This window comes from Rhinatrema bivittatum, chromosome 6, assembly GCF_901001135.1.
Source record: "Rhinatrema bivittatum chromosome 6, aRhiBiv1.1, whole genome shotgun sequence".
Taxonomy (NCBI): domain Eukaryota; kingdom Metazoa; phylum Chordata; class Amphibia; order Gymnophiona; family Rhinatrematidae; genus Rhinatrema; species Rhinatrema bivittatum.
In genome coordinates, this window is record NC_042620.1 from 119,041,095 (window position 1) to 119,057,847 (window position 16,753).

General features: G+C 44.8%; 1 long non-coding RNA gene across 2 annotated transcripts; it reads right to left on the reverse strand.

Annotated features, from left to right (window-relative positions):
* Positions 1-5,210: 5,210 nt before the first annotated feature.
* On the reverse strand, positions 5,211-15,796 carry LOC115093223. 2 transcript variants are annotated; one of them, XR_003857232.1, is made up of 2 exons: positions 15,677-15,796; positions 5,211-6,663 (listed from the first exon to the last, which is right to left on the reverse strand). It is a non-coding gene; the product is annotated as an uncharacterized LOC115093223 (long non-coding RNA). The 2 variants fall into 2 exon arrangements; XR_003857233.1 differs by lacking the exon at positions 15,677-15,796 and adding an exon at positions 10,007-10,089.
* Between the last annotated feature and the right edge of the window lie 957 nt (positions 15,797-16,753).

Sequence of the window (16,753 nt, forward strand, 5' to 3'; positions counted from 1 at the left end):
CAGGTTACAGACAGAGGTTTGGATGAGATATTGAAGATAAATCAGGGACTCATTGGTGCAGAATAAACTGAAATTAAATGATAACAAGTCAGAAGCCTTGTTGATGGTGTGGAAACTCTTCTACAGGCTTAGGTTCATAATTTGGGAATGGAAGATAAATTGTCAATGAATGACTACATTTTAGGCATATGCAGAGTCAAAAAATGTATTTTGGTTTGTTCATTTGTTTCATAAGTTACAGTCATTTATTAGGTTTGCTTTAAATTTTAAAAAAATGTTTCTTTCTTCGTTTTATTCATTCATTCGTTTGCCATTATAGTGAATAGAGGAAGCAATATAGCCTATTTTAGGCTCCCAAATTGAGATTTTCTAATCATTTCTAATAAAACTGATAGACACACATTATCAGAAAGATGAAGACATGCCAATGCATCAAGACAATTTTAACATGGCACCAAAAGTGGCATGAACAGCCCAAGAACCCACAATGGGGCAAACTGGTGACAGGAATCACTAACAATGACAGGAGTTCTCCAAGGCATTGTCAGAGGAGAACAACAGTAGCAAGAAAGACTAGAATACCCCAAAGCTGCATGAGAGGGGCAAAGCGGCACCAAGTGTGGTATGAAGAGCTCAAGGCACCATGAAGGGGGAAGAAAGCATCAAAAGAGGTAGAAAGCCCCTCAAGATAGTGATAGAGGGCCAAAGCAATTGAAAGAGTGGCATGAAGACCCCCAAAGCATAATGAGAGATGCAAACCAACCACCCAGAGAGGCAAGAAAACTCCAAGGCTCCAAATAAAGGGTAAAGGACACTAATCAAATTGGTAGAAAGCCCTAGGCAGGGAGAAGTCAGAGGAAATTCCTGGAGGAAGCCTGATGTTTTCATATGGCATCATTAGGTGAAGGAAATGGTTATTCAGGCTTGGAGTTGGTCTTCACTGAAGGCTAAGATGCTACTAACTAGAGGCACCAAATTCTCTTTAAACACTAGCTGTTTAATATCCTGTGATTTAGGGAATCCAGGACAGAATTCTTCTTCTAAATCAGTTTTTGCCAATTCTGCATCCATTACCTCAGAAAAAGTCATCTTGAAGGAGCGCGGTCCTGCTTCAGGGTGCTGCAATGCTTCAGTCCTTGAGTTTTGCTGTGGTATAATCCATCGAAGGCTAAATACCAGATGAGACCAGTAATTGAAAGAACTGCAAGGTAACGGAGTTTGAAGAAAATGTCCAAGAGGGCATGAAACTGTTAAAGTTAGCTGAATGAGTAAGGTCTTTGTAAAGCAACAGATGGACAGGGAAATACATAGAGTTGGCAAGTAGTATAAGGGAAAAAGATTTGGAAAGCACCAAGAAGATAGTCAAAGCAGTGGAGGAAACACCCTAAAGTACCAAGACTGGCTTGCATTGGCAGTGGCAGCAGCAGTACTAATGACTAAAAACTGAAACAGTAGGAGCAGAGCAATGCAGCAAGAAGAGTAGCCTCAAAACCCCCATGGTGTACCTTAAAGGCTGAGGAAGGAGAAGGAAAAATGGTATCAAAAGCCAGAGGAGTAGTGCAGCAAGTGTACAAATCAATGGATAGCTAGGGCAAGACCAAGAGTCAGCAAGTACCATATGGGAAAGGGATATGGACAGAAGCTTGGAGACAGCCAGAGTGAAGGATGCTTGTACCAGTCAGAGGCATGGCTACCTGGTTGATCCTACCAGTAGCATATGCTTCTGTCGAAGGTTAAGCCATGCATGTCTTAAGAACATATCATTGGTATAGTGAAACTGTGAATGGCTCATTAAATCTGTTATAGTTCCATCTGTTATTTGGATAACTATGATAAGGGTAGAGATCATACATTACGATGACTGCTGACCCCCAAGACATAATGCAGGAAATCACAAACAGCACAAAATCTCCAAAACTCCCAAGGCATATAGTGTGAGAAATTGCAAACAATACAAAAGCACCAAAACCCCCAAAGGGTACAAAATGAACAAAGGTATCTAAATCCCTAACACAGAATGCAGTCTATTGAAAACAACACGAAAGTGTCTAAACCTCAAAAGCATAGAGTGTGAATAATCTCACAAAAGCTTAGACAGGCCTAGACTGAAAGATGGAAAACCAGAAGAGCAGTGGGGTGAGAGGAGAAACTTGCATTTTTTTCTTTGTTCATATTTTTTTTTTAGGACAAAACACCCCAGTATAAGAAAGAAAGAAGATGAGTGGGAAAACTAGGCTGAGATCTAAATAGCAAACAAAACAGATGCACCAAAACTCCCATGCTGGAACATCAGAGGCATGGCAAGTAGGTATAGTATCAGCAAGATCATTAAGGTGGTATATCTGGGGTATGGCAGATAGGCATAGTAGCACTGAGACTTCCAAGGTGGTATATCTGGGACATGGCAGCTAGGTAGAGAAGCAGCAAGACCCTAAGGTAGTATATTTGGAGAATGCAGATAGGCAGAGAAGCAGCAAGATTCCTAAGGAGGTATATCTGGGGAATAGCAGGTAGGTATATTAGCAGATACATCAAGGTGGTGTAGCTGGGGTATGTCAGGTAGGCACAGTAGCAGCAAGACCCTCAAGGTGGTATATTTGGGCATATGGCAGATAGGCATAGTAGCAGAAAGACCCCCAAAATGGTACATCAGGGACATGGCAGAGAGGCACGTGGCAGCACGGACCTCAAGTGGTATATCTAGGGAATGCAGGAGGCAGAGTAGCAGCAGGACTTCCAAGGTGTAGACTGGAGCATGGAATGTAGGCAGAGTGGCATCAAGACCTCAAAGATGCTTTCAGGTGTCTTGCCACTTGCAGGGAAATTCTGAAAAGTCCAACAAAGACAAAGTGATTTTTAAAACCAGCAACTTTTCCATTAGTTTGGTGCCAGACTTGAACAATGAGGGCTTAGGATGTCTCCTGCCACTGAAAAGGAATGTTCACTGGGCATGCTAGTTCATGGGCAGAAAAGATAGAACAGAGCCACCTTGGCTAGGTCTGGCTAGACTGCAAAATTGTGTGCCCGATATGCCAGCGTATCTTTGCTTATGTCCTTGACGAGATCTGTGAGATAGTGTGTCACAGAAATTTCTGCTGCAGTCTTCTTTGCTGGGGTGAGACGAGGCTCTCTCTTGCTAGCTGCTTTAGCTATGGCCTATGTCAGGAGAGATGGTTCTTTGCGGGCAACATGCCTTTGAGGTGAGGTAGGAAGTGATAGCTGACAGGGTGCTGCTCATAATTGCAGTACTCTCTGGGGTGGCCATTCTTTCCTCACTAGATCCCCACTGTGCCTCTTCTGATGCTCCTGTTCATTTACCCTAGCTACCAGCATTTCCTTCATGTTTGTGAGACACTGGGACTGGAGAGCGAGGCTCCCTTTCATCTGTGGATCACAAAGTGTAGCAAACATGTATTTTTCTTTAAGTCAGAGGTTTCAGTCTCACTTGCACCTACTGCTTCAAGGAATCTACAAACTGCAACACCTCTGCTTCCATTCGTTCTCTCTCACAGAAAGCCTCTAATTTTTACTCCAGAATATTTACTATAAGGATCACCTGCCCAGGGTGGTGCTTCTGGAACTCAGATCCTCCATGGTATCCTTGAAGGGTTTCAGGATTTCTATCAGGTACCTCATCATTTCCCAGTCATGATGACCCCTATCTTTGTTTCCAGAGACAGATCATGAAGGACTGTCTGTTGCTCTACTAATCACTGCAGCATAATATAGATGGAGCTTCGTTGAGTGCCAACTTCTTGAATCAGTTGCATATGAAACAACCCAAATTTTTCCTGCATCTCATAGAGAAGCTGCCTACCCTTCTTGCTTTGATGGAAAAGTCTTATTTTCCTGCACCTTCTTTCAAGCCCTTCAGGAATAGATTCCCATGGTAATTGGGTCCCAGCCCCAGGATTCCTCACTGCCAGGTGCAGCAAGTGTGCAAATCAACAGATCCCTTGAAAGCCCCTATCTTCTATTGCCCTTAGCATATTTTTTCCACCATCTTTCACAAAGAAACCTGCCTGAAGACTTCTGCCTCTTTGGTCTAGCTGTCAATCTTCCAGCACTTCTCTTATGGCTAATGGAAAAATCAGTTGCTACACAAGTTAGGCCCAATTACAAATAACCTCTAGGACTACAATTAGTGGGCAGGTTATCCCCACACTGTACAACTAGTGCTGAAGTTGCATCCAGGAGTAGCTGGCTAAAACATAGGGAAGTAGCATGCATTTCAGCAGCAATATCTGGACCAATGTGAATAGTACATATATCTTTCCCTGACAGCACATTGGTGGGATCTAGCTGAGGCTAGGTAGGTGAGGACCAAGCATCAGAGTATGGTGGCTATCCATCACTCGGGTGTGCAGCACAACCCACCTGTACTCTGATGCTTGGAAATGCATGCTACTTCCCTATGTTTTAGCCAGCTACTCCTGGATGCAACTTCAGCACTAGTTGTACAGTGTGGGAATAACCTGCCCACTAATTGTAGTCCTAGAGGTTATTTGTAATTGGGCCTAACTTGTGTAGCAACTGCTTAAAACCCATGTTCTCCACTCTTTGGAAGGGCTGGTCAGCCAGGGCAATCATTTCCCTAATGCACTTCATTGCTACTTTAGATATAGCCTGCCTCTTGCTCCGGGACACCTTCCCATTTCCTCTGTGGACGCATGGCAGGGGGTTTCTGGCCTGCCACCTGATTGGTGTAAAGGTGTATGGGATCAGCTTGGGGAAAAAAGTCTTCCCTTTTCACCCCTTCCTTCTGGCTTTTACTTTGAGTGGCAGAAGGGCCAGTACTGCCACCCTCTCCCGATGCCAATGCTAGTGGGTGCTGCTTCTGCAGGTGATGCCCCCACTTGCTTCCCTCAACTGAAATCCATACTGCAGTGAATACACTGAGCAAAACATGGAACCTCCCTCACTTTAAAGTGCCTCCAGACCAGGGATGTCTTCTGCAATCTCTTTTCTACAACCTTGGGGGCAGTTTCTGGCACTGGAGTTGAGTTTGAAGGTAGACTGTGAGCAAAAATGCTAGAGACATCACTCACACTCTCTACCTGCACTGTCTGTTCTTCCTGGGAGTTGCTAAAACCATCAGTATCATCTGTCTCTTCCATCACTGCACTGACATCCTTCCAAATTTTCTTCAGCTACTAGCGCTTCAATTTCTGATTCAGGGAATCTAAGACAAGATTCTTCCTCAGAATCTGTTGGTGAAAATATTTATTTATAAAATTTATGACTTACAATAAGTTCTTCCAAGATGATGTACAACAAAAATAAAACAATATTAACATAAAATATTTAACACAATATGCAAATAAAATACTATAATCATTGAGAAATCATGATTAAAAACTTAACAGACAAACAACCTGAATTCAGAGCTCGTAAGTCATAAGCCAGTCATCAGTTACAGGGAAAATGCAGTAAGCATTTTTCTTTCCTGATAGACAAAGGAAGATAATTCCAAATCTTAGGGATCACAGTAGAAAATGATTGTTTCTGCAATTTTACATGTCTGAAAGCTCTCAGTGATGGAGGTTGAAAACTGTAATGAGAGTGCACATTCCTGGGTGAAGACTTCCAGCACAACCTAGATGATATATGAGGGGGGCCAACCCCATGCAAGATCTTAAATACTAGAACAAGCTCTTTAAATTTACATTGTAATCTTACTGGCAGCCAATGCAATTTTTCCAAGAGAGGAGCTGCTGATTCATGTCCAGTACGACCCATTACAATTCTAGTTGCCATATTCTGTACCACTGGAGTTTTCTTATCAGAATACCCAGTAACCCCTGTATAAATCTGCATGGCAACAAGCACCAAAGTTCAGGCAAGATGCTCATGTATCCAAAGCCCTAGTATTCGACTGTGGCCTTTGGATCCTGAAGCTGCCTCAGGGGCTACTGTATGGATGGACTCTTGAAGATAAAAGCTTCAGTACAGCATCAGCCTAAGATACTTGTAATTATTCAAAACAAGATAACTTGGTGTTAAACAAGACACATTCAGGTTTAGGATACTTAATGCAGTATTATCTGTCAGTCCCGCGGATAGGGTTTTATCAGAATGTCAAAAGACATCGCTAGTTCTGCTAAGCCATCATGTTTAAATCTGGAAAAGGATTTGTGTTAATATCGAGGTCAGTGAAAAAAACCTCATCAGAGTCCGAACAGTTACTGTAAACTTCAGCAGGGAACTGTGAAAACTGCCGCTGCTGGCCCTTTAAATCAGAAGAAGAGGTGCGCGCCAGCGCCTAGAGGAGGGCCCAGGGAGTAGAGCAGGACCAAGGACAGCGGCAGCCTCCAGGCCACGAAGAACAGGAGCAGGCAGGCGTTGGAGGTGGCCTCTGAGCCGCAGGATAGTGTCGCAGCGGCAGAGGCTTCTCTTGCCACTCAGGGAGGAGGAGCCGGGCGGCCTCCCGCCTCGAAGGTGGAAGACAGCGGCGGCGGCACCATGCTGCGCAAAGGCGGGTTGGCGGCGGCTCCTGCCTCCGCTGATGGAGGAATGCAGCAGCAGCCTCCTGCTGCAAAGGCAGGGGGTCCCGGTGGTGGCTCTCCTGCCCCGGATGATGGACAGTCGGCAGCGATGGCGGCTGGTCCGTGGGGAGCGGCCTAGCGGTGAGGAAGGTGGAGAGCGCGAGCAGGATCATAACACCTAGTTAAAGAGAGAGTTGCATCTTTACGGAGACACTGACAGACAGCACAGAAGAACATGTACAAAAGGGGAACCAGTGTGTGCCAGCCTGTCAATAGTTAGCAGAGAGCACAAAGCAGTTGCCCAGGCACTGGGGTGACATGCAGAACCAGAGCTGGGACGTTTGTGGTCGGAAGGGGGACTATTCTAGGGGTTAGGAAGGAAGTGTATCTCAATGCCCTTTTTCGGAGCATGGTAAATAACAAATTACAAGAGGTCTGGGTAACACATGACGGGGGGTGGGAACGGAGAAGTATGGAGCCTATAGTAAGAATACTGTATATAAGAAAGAGATGTAATAGCCAGCTCTCTGAAGGAGTTTGGAGAGCAGTCAGATACGGCACCCTATGTAACTGTTCTCTTTCCTTCCACCAATACCTTGTAAACCAAAGACAAATTTTCCTTACAATAAAGATCTCATTATTGGCCATACTTGGTTCTCCTGTGTATTGGTATTGGGGTGAAACACCCCCCCCCCCCCAAATTTATGGTGTTACAATAATCTAGTTCTGTAACTACAAGAGCATACACTACAGATTTTAATGCCATAAATGTCAGAGACAATTTTAATTGTCTCATAAAGCATAAGCGCATAGAGGCTATTCAAAGCACAGAATTAATGTGTTTTTCCATGGACCAACCCAAGTCTAATGTGACTCCTAAAGAGTTCACTGACTTTACAATATATCCTCCCAACAAAATCTGAATTTTCTTGTATAGCTCTCCCACCTTTTCCCTTTGCTCCAAAACAGGAAGGAGAGCAACAGATGGCGGTGGCACATGCCCTCCAAATTTCCATTGCTTCTGCTTTGAGCTGCCTTGCACTCCTGCCATTCTGCTGCTAAAATAGACTTTCTTCAATTTAGGGGCAAGTCTACTTTTTTTTTTTTTAATCAATGTACTAAGCTGGGCTGGATCTTTCATCTTAATGACATGAAGGAATTTGAAGTGCACTGCCTGTTAAACGGAACCAAGAAAATTGGCAACCTGATAAAAATTCTTCTTCTCTTCAGTCTGCCAGTGTGCTAAGTTAACCTTACTGCTGTCCTGTCGCAGAGCACTCAGAGACAAAAATCACTAGCACTGCTACTATATCTACACTCCTACCCTGACCCTCCTCAGTGAAGAGAAAATGCAGCAGTGCCATTGCCTCTGTCTTTCTGTCACAGTGACTGAGAGCACTGCAGCAGAAAAGATCGGAAACTGTCCTTTACCAGTGCCAAATCCCATTCTTTATACCTTTTGTTTTTAACTGACAGCTTATCAAAACAAGTTCTTCACTAATAACTGTTAGAGAGGAAATGTAGAGCTTCTTGCACATGCTCAGACTTTATAGTGGAACTACATCAGCATCACTTGATCCAGATAGTAGCTACAGACTACTTAATGAGCAGTGATTTTAACTCTATCTAGTCTTCTTGCCAACTTGTCCTGCCTCAGCTCCCAGAAGGCTGTGATGTCAAATAGGCAAGAATTGGTTGCTATAGTTACCAGTTAGACCATGCCTGTACCTTTTAATTGCTCAGTCATAGATATGAATGGGTCATAGACTTCAATGGGAAACAAAATCAAATGAGACAAAATCTTTTGTTCAAATTCATTGGTCCCGTCTTTCATTTTGGGGGTCCACGATTGAAACAAAATAGACTCATTTGTTGTATTTTACTCATTTATTTCAAACAAATAAACACATCCCTACTAAATTTCTATTGTTCTTCAAGCATCATTTGGATCATTGCAAATGATCCAACAGATGTGTTTTTGTCTGTCATTCACAAATTTTAACATCAGTTATATAGGCTTTAGTGATATTGCAACTGGATTATTGTAATTCAGTTTATATCGGGTTCCCGCAAGTTGCTATTATGAGATTATAGTTTGCACAGAACACTGGAGCAAGGTTGTTTGGGAGGGTCTTAAATCAAGAGACCATATTTCTCCCTTTTTGAAAACCTGCCCTGGCTGCCAGTGGAGGCATTTTGTAAATTAAAAATTTTGATGCTAGTGTTTAAGGTAATACATGATGTAGGACAAAGCAGCTTAAAGATATGATACCACTTTATGTGCCTTCAAGAAATTTGCAATCTTCTCAGGATAGGTTACTTGTACCTCTTACAAAGCAAATATCTCGCTTAGGGTGCAAGAGGTTAGCCTTTTTCCATTGTTGCACCTGCATTATGGAAACTTTTGCAGAGCATAACTCATTTTCAAAATGATTATTCTGCTTTTTATAAAGCTGTTTAAACATGTTTCATCAATTGTATTGTTAAAGGATTGTTTGAAATAAAAAGCATGGTCTATTTGGAAAGGAGTGGGATGGAATTTTAATTGTAGTATAATGAAGGAGCGGTGATTTTAAGATTGTTCTGTATAGAATTTTATAATTGAATTATTTGGATATTTTATTTCAAATTTGTTTCTTTATCAATTTTTGAACAAGGATACAGCAAGATCAACATCTGGTAGTGTATTACTAAGCTCATCACTGTGTGCTTCTCATTGTCATTTGATTTTACAACAAACATTTATTTCACCTATCAACTTACAGAGAAAGAAACCCTTCACAGATCCCCATTGTATTTCTCTATCCCCTAACCTCCATCCCCACCACCTCCCCCAATCAATATTGGCAACAAGAACAACAATTATTTGGGAAAGTCAATAATCCAATTCAACAAACACAAAGGTGGACATTACTCTACTCATAGTCATGATGTCTGAATGTTTTATTATGCTTGCAAACCATGATGGGTTCAATGGATATATGGTATAAAATGTGAATTCAAATATACCTAAACAAATAAATAAAATAAAACCCTTAATTCTGGCCTGCCAGATCAAATGCTTCAGAGGAGAGTCATAGGTGCTGAATAGTACCGGGGAGATGACAGAACCTTGAGGAACTCCCCTTTTCATCTCCGAAGAGGAAGAGGTAACGTTGTCAAAATGTTTACAGGTCTTCGGTGTCAAAGGCGCACAACATTGAACTGGTTCTCTTCCTTTCTCAGTAACGGAGATCAATGCTGTGCCTTTGACAACGAAGACCTGCAACCATTTTGACAAGTTCATTGGAATACTTAAACAATATAGTAGGTGTGGTAGTTAACACAACTCCAGAGTGTTATCCTGTTGTGCTAATCATCATGAAAGGAGTCAATTCAGCTGAATTTGAAGGTATGCAAAAAAAAAAAAAATCACATATATAGGGAAAGTGCAAATAATAAAAATGTAATTCCTAGTTTAAAAATAAGGTGCGATGGTTGCCATCTAGCAGAACCTGTTAGTGTATGACCTGTATATTCACCTTTTGTCTCTGTTGCAAAAACTTCTTGGCCTCATTTCAGTGTTTCTTCCTTCATTATTCCTTTAGGGATCTGCATGACATCATACAAAGGGATGCTGATAAGCATGCCACAACTGCTGGTGTCACTATGGAGAGTAGGCATGAAGCCAAAAATGATTGTTCATACTTGAATTTAAATAGAGGAATTTTTCAAATTTTCTGCCTGAAGCTCAGGTGTGTAAGTCACAAGAGAAGTAGTGAAAGCAAGACTTTTCAGTTTCTCTTATATATACCTCAACTCTTTTACAGAGAATAGAAGCCATGCTGTCCCCGGACAATCAGTTTGCTTCACCCCAGAAATTTCTGCTATAACATTTCCCTGGTTTTTAGAGCCATATGAGTCCCTAAAAATGCACATTTTCACAGGTGTCCACTACTCACCCCTTTTATCCCATCACTGGATATGCTTTAGCTATAATCAAATAATTCTCATCATGAACTGTGAACAACAAACTCTATGCAATTCCAAATACACTCTTAGAAGATACCCAGCCACCCCCTGCCAAAGAGCATTCCCATCCTCACTATCACAGCAACACACCCTACCCTACCAGCAATGTTTCCTCTAAGGACTAAGTTAATATTTGCAAAAATGTTTGCTGGTGAGCAAAGATTTTTGGTTTCATTACCCTGTGATCACTACTTTCGTTGCTGCAAAAAGCCTATCAATTTTATGCTCACAGCAACACAGTCCTTGGAGCAGTACGCACACAAACTCTCACATACACACACACACATACACTAACACACGTGATTATTGTCACGATCAGGTCCCTCCGCTCAGCATGCTGTGGGGCTTTGCTGGGCTTCAGGCCTCTGGCTTCGCTCCTATGACACGTCTTGTCCCCTTGCACAGCTCAAGCATAGCGCTGCTATGGACTCCTCACAGCCTCTAGTCAGAGTGCCAGGCCCAGTCCTGGCACTCCCAAGCAGTACACAGAAAAAGGATCTTAATCAATAAGGAGTTTAATGTGGTGCTGTAGCTCAGCGGCTGCAGCCTTATATTAATGCGGGGTTGTCCTTACAAGCCCCAGGGTACACAGTATTTAAAACACAATTCCCTTCCCGCCTGTCTCATACATCCATACAGCAATACAGGATTTACCATCCCCCAACCTCCTGGTTATTCCACCTCCATAGAGGAACAGCTGGAGCTTTCCTCTCCCCAGCTTACCTCCATCTCCTCCTCCAGAGACTGAGGAGCCGGGCTTTTGTGGCCAGGTCCACCACGGAGGCACGTCCTCTTCCTCAGCCTCCATAGATTCTGCTGAGTCATAGGGATCAGTCCCAATTTCCTCCACCTGTTCCTGCTCAGGCTCCAGCCAGGGGTCAGGTGTTGGTTCGGGGAACCTGGGAAGTGTAGTCTTTGCTACCTTCCTCAGCGCCCTCCGGTGGCCTTCTCTTCTGTGCTCCCTGCGGGACGCAGGGCACAGTTACTTTGTCTCTTTCGGTGGGAGAGCGGGCTGGTGCCCCTCTCCCGGGCACTTTCGTACGGTCTGAAATAGGCCCTCCGGTGGCCTTCTCTTCTGTGCTCCCTGCGGGATGCAGGGCACAGTTATTTTGTCTCTTTCGGCGGGAGAGCGGGCTGGTGCCCCTCTCCCAGGCACTTTCGTACGGTCTGAAATAGGCCCTCCGGTGGCTAAGTTTGGTACCACTAGCTTCTGCTCGGCTGTGTCTCAGCTGTTTCTGCCCCGGGCCAGGTCGTACTGCATCACATTATTCATTTTCATACTCTCTCACAATTATGTGTTCATTTGCACAAACACACTCACTTCCCAGACTCTCACACACATGCACACTCAATTTTCCTCCTCTTCCGCACACAAACACACACTCTCTCATCTCAGTAATTGCAAACCCTTCACTGCCAAACATTTTGAGAAGTAACACAAACCCCTGCAAGAAAAAAAAAGATACCTAGAGCCTTGCCATACCATATCAAACAGTAATAGTCTTATCTATACACGACAGCAATGCAAATATTATACCATGCCCTAGAACACTAATACACCACCTACTGGGGTTAACAAAACAAGCCAGACAGCTACAAAGTCCTACAGAAAAACAACATGCCAGCAGAAGCACTGCACCTCAGTTGCACATGCAGAACACAGACAGACCCTTACCTAATACAGAATAAGGGACCAGAAATTAGAAACAGAAGCATGCAGACAAAAATAAAATAGAAAGCCCAAGAAACCAGACTCTGAACAGTGGAATACTGAAGAAAGAGCAAAATACAAATATGTAATATGTAATGTAATCACAAACCCAAAGATAACGTGCCAAGCACTAAAAATTCAAAATCTTTTTTTTTTTTTTTTTTACGTTTGTTGTCTGATTTTATTTTTCTAATCGGTTGGTCCCAGGCTTTTTTTCCCACTCTCTCTTTCTCGGTCTTTAACCAATTCCTTTTACAGAGTCTCTTTTTTACCTTTTTATTTCTTCTCTCTCTACCTGTCTTCTTCCCTCAAACACACACAGGCTCTCTCTCTCTCTCCACACACACACACACACACACACACACACACACACACGCTCCCACTTTCACATACGCGCGTTGGTGCACGCATGTTATAAAATACGGGCACCGTGCACACAAGCGCAAGATTTTAATGTCTGTACACACATGTGAGGGTGGGTAGCCTCATTGAGTGCGCGGGGTGTGGGGGGAGTGGATTTTTGAAAAATGTACATGGCGACGCAATCGGGCCTAAACCAGATCCCTCCCAGTCCGCTCCTTTATTGGGAACTTCCCTAACACTAACCCTATCCTTCCTCCTTCTTCCCCTCTCCTTCCCGACCCCTTATCTTATCCTAGCTTTCACCAATGTTTTTATTTCAATACTTATTGCTCCTCCAGAGCAGAAGTATTCTCCATGTGCTGGCCAGATGCCGGAGCACGCTTCGCCAGGACAGCATCTAATGGAGCTGTCCTGGCCCACCTCCCGCCCCCCCCCCCCCCCCCCCCCATCCAGACCCTGCTCCCCAGCCCGCCCCTTTCAGCAGGCCCAGCACTTGTGCATACATTGGCGGTTGCGCGTGTGGCCAGACCTGTTCTAAAATGCGTGTGCGCATGTAAGGCCCAGCCATGTGCATAACCCCCGATTTTTATGTGCGGACCTTTTAAAATTTGGACGATAGACTTTACCTCAGCACTAATAAACTGACCAAAGCAGTCTTTTTCTTTTATTTATTCCTCACAAGAAAAACACAGTCCTGAAGCTTGAAGATAGTTTTCCTTTCAAATAAAAACAAGGAAAACTTAACTTAATCTTATGGGGTGCTTGCTAAATCCCTCTTCTGGATCTGCGTCCTTTGACTCCTCCTCCATTTCACCAACCTTTTGGGCTTGTAGCTGAATTGTCTGTGTTGCTGTGTTCCTCTCCTCTTTCTTTGTCCCTTCATTACTGTCAGTACACAATTTATACAGGTACTAGCCTACCACTGCAGGAATGGGTAGCTACACCCTATCTGACACACCTACACACCAATCACTCTAGCAACTGAATCCCAAGACTTCTGGGATTTGTAGTCCTTCCTGGCATCCTTGCAGCATGCTGATTCTAATTTCCCCCAAAGTCTCCTATTGAAGGAAAACTAGAAGTTTTCCTGCTTTTTGAAGCACAGGGACTAAAGCAAAACTGAGTCATCACACACACACACACACACACACATGGGACGATGCTCCTTCTTCCTGTCCGTGTGGTCCCAGAAGAAAAACTTTGCTGGAGCTGCGCTGGCAGGAAGGAGGAGGAGCATCGGCCCATGTGCAAAAAGAGCAGTATCTGTGGCAGAACCACCGCGGATCCCATCTCGTGGCAGCCCAAGAAGAGGAGGCAGCCAGACTCCTCCTCACTTCGGGCCGTGGTGGGATGGGCTCCACCACAGCCCCCCCTGGTCTTTCTGCACAGGGGAGAGAGGGGAAAGCTGTGCATGGCCACGAGAAACATTGTGCACGGCAGCGCACGCATACAGCTTAGAGTAGGACTTCCCAAATCTGTGCTGGGGACCCCACAGTCAGTCGGGTTTTCAGTATATACACAATGAAGGAAACAGTGCCTACCATTGCAAGATACAATGCCGGAGAGAATACTCTCAACATAGAGGAGAAGAGAGAGCTGACTTATTTCTTTTGCCTGTCTTAGCTAACCCTTTTAATTTTAAGGGTTTCATGGCCCAGTATCATGACTTCTTACCAAATAACAGTAAAAGAGAAAATCAGATCCTCCATGAAGGTTCTCAGGACTCCTTCTTTCTTTATTATTTACCTCTTTGTGTTGTATAGCTGGGTTGTCATTAAGTAGAGTGATTTTAAAAGGGATTTCTGAAAATGTTGCTATTTTGTATAATTACAGCCACATGTAGCCTATTCAGTTGTCTCTGTCCAGTGTCGGGAAAGGAATGTTTAAAATAGTATTAAAAAAAGTTCTAAAAATCTACAATACTAGTCAAATATACATTTTTGATTCCTTCTCCTTTCTACTTCCAGTTCAGTCAGATCAAGGAGTGGTTGGGATCTAGTTCCATGAGTCTTCATTCAAAACTACCAAGCAATTTTTCCTCTATTTTATATGCCCCTTAATATACCCAGAGGCCGATGCAATACTGTGCACAGTGGCTAGCGCATGGTTTAACACGTGATTGGACGTGCGTTTTGGACATTTGTCCATAACTCCCAATGCAGTATGGGGATTAGCACATCCAAAACGCATGTCCAAAGCACCCTGTAGCTAATAGCTCTCATCATATGTAAATTCCATATAAATGAGGCTATTAGCTAATCCCCGCGATGCAAAAAATTTCCTGCACAGCCAATACGCCCATTGCAATGTGACAAAATTTACACCAACTTGGGGATTGTTACGAGCGCGCGCGGGCGCGGTCGTCTCGGGCGGGTGGTGAGCCCTTGGGCCACGGCAGGACCCCAGGAGGAGCCCAAGGCCACACCGTGGGAGGTGAGCTGAGCAGGCATGGTGAGCGAGGCAGGCAGGAACAGAAGCAGGGAGTCCAACCCTCAGCCGGACCTGCATGCCCATGGTAGCCAACATGGGGAAGTTGACTAATGAACGGTCCTCCGACTGTTCCCGGCCCTTTCGGACCTGCCGCAGGGAACAGCAATGGGCAGCAGGCCGGACAGAGGCGAGGGCAGACAGAGTCCTTAAACAGAAGACATCAAACGGGGCAGAAGCAAGACGAAGACATCAGGACAAGGGCTGAAGCGAGACACAGGAAAGATCCAGGCAAGCAGGAACTCCGATGCTGGGATACTCACATCCGAAGCCCCCTCGGCTGGCAGAAGCTCAAGAGCCCGTGGGACGAATCCCTCCTGTTGGCCACTCCAGGGCCCAACAGGACAGAAGGCTCAGGAACCAGATGAGGACGTAGGTCAAGGCAGAGACAGGAAGACATCCGGGCAAGGGCTGAAGCAGACACTGTAGACAAGGCTGGACAGAAACATGGCACTGTCCATCAGGGCACCCTACTCGGCCCACCCGTGGGACTGAGTCACGGACCACCCTGTCCCAGACGCACCCTACACAGCCCAGGAAGGCTGGTCGCAGACCACGCTGAGAAGGAGGGTGCAGGGAAACTCCAGGCAAACAGGAACTCCGATGCTGGGATACTCACATCCGAAGTCCTTACAGCTGGCAGGCACAGGAACAAACATCTAGGCAGAGACACAGGACAGGAACCCATCAAGGCATAGGCGAAACCGGGGGACCTGGATTGGCAAGTTACAGACGACTGTAGAGCCCGATCCACAGGCCTTGTGCAAGTGAACAGACAGTCCTTAAATACTGGAGGTAGAAGGCAACTCCCTGGGAGGAGCTTGCCAGGACCGCCCACCGCTGGTCCTATAAGTCAGGTGGAGAGCTGCGGGCCAGCCCCTAGGGAAACGGGCGTGGCTGGTAACAGGAAGTCCAAACGCTGAGGCATGCAAGCCAAAGGCACAGCTAGGCCTCTCAGGCCCTGGAGCAAGTCCCGGATGGAACATAGGCGAGGCCCTGGATTCAAAGCGGCCTCTGGAGGAAGGTAAGAGACCTCCTGTAGCGCAGCAGCAGGGGGGATCGCAACAGGGATGGCATAAAAAAGAAAAATCCTTCTTTCTGTGATTTCTAATAGTTTTGTAGCGATACTAAGTAGAAGGAACCAAATAAAGCATATTTAGTTTAAAAAAAACATTTTTGAAAAAAGAAATGATTTCTGGACACCCAGTAGACACACTCAAGATACATGATCCAGGCCGTTTATCTTGTGTGTGTCTGTGCTGGTAGCAGGAGAAAACAGACGCTCGTAGATTGAACATCCGTTTTCCCAACCCATTTGTCAACCATCTGTCCTGCGTGCCTGATTCTAAGGAGTCGCTAGAGACGCACAAATTTTCCCTAGCATCTCCTTTTTTGTGTGACCCCTAATTTAAATGTTGCATTGCGTGCTCAGAAGAGGTGGCTGGCTGCGCATTAGGAAAACTGGCGCTCAACACTGAGTGCCCGTTTTCTGCATGAAATATTGCATCGTGGGGTGTGCATTCGTTTTGAATGAATGTGCATTCCGCAACATATAGGTCCCTATTTGTTGCATTCGTGGGTCCGCAAGATGCATGGCGAACCTCCACGAATGCAACGTATCATTACCGAATTTTTACCCATCTTAAGGAGTGAATTTAAACAAAACTAACTAAACCCCCCCTCCTGACCCCCCCCC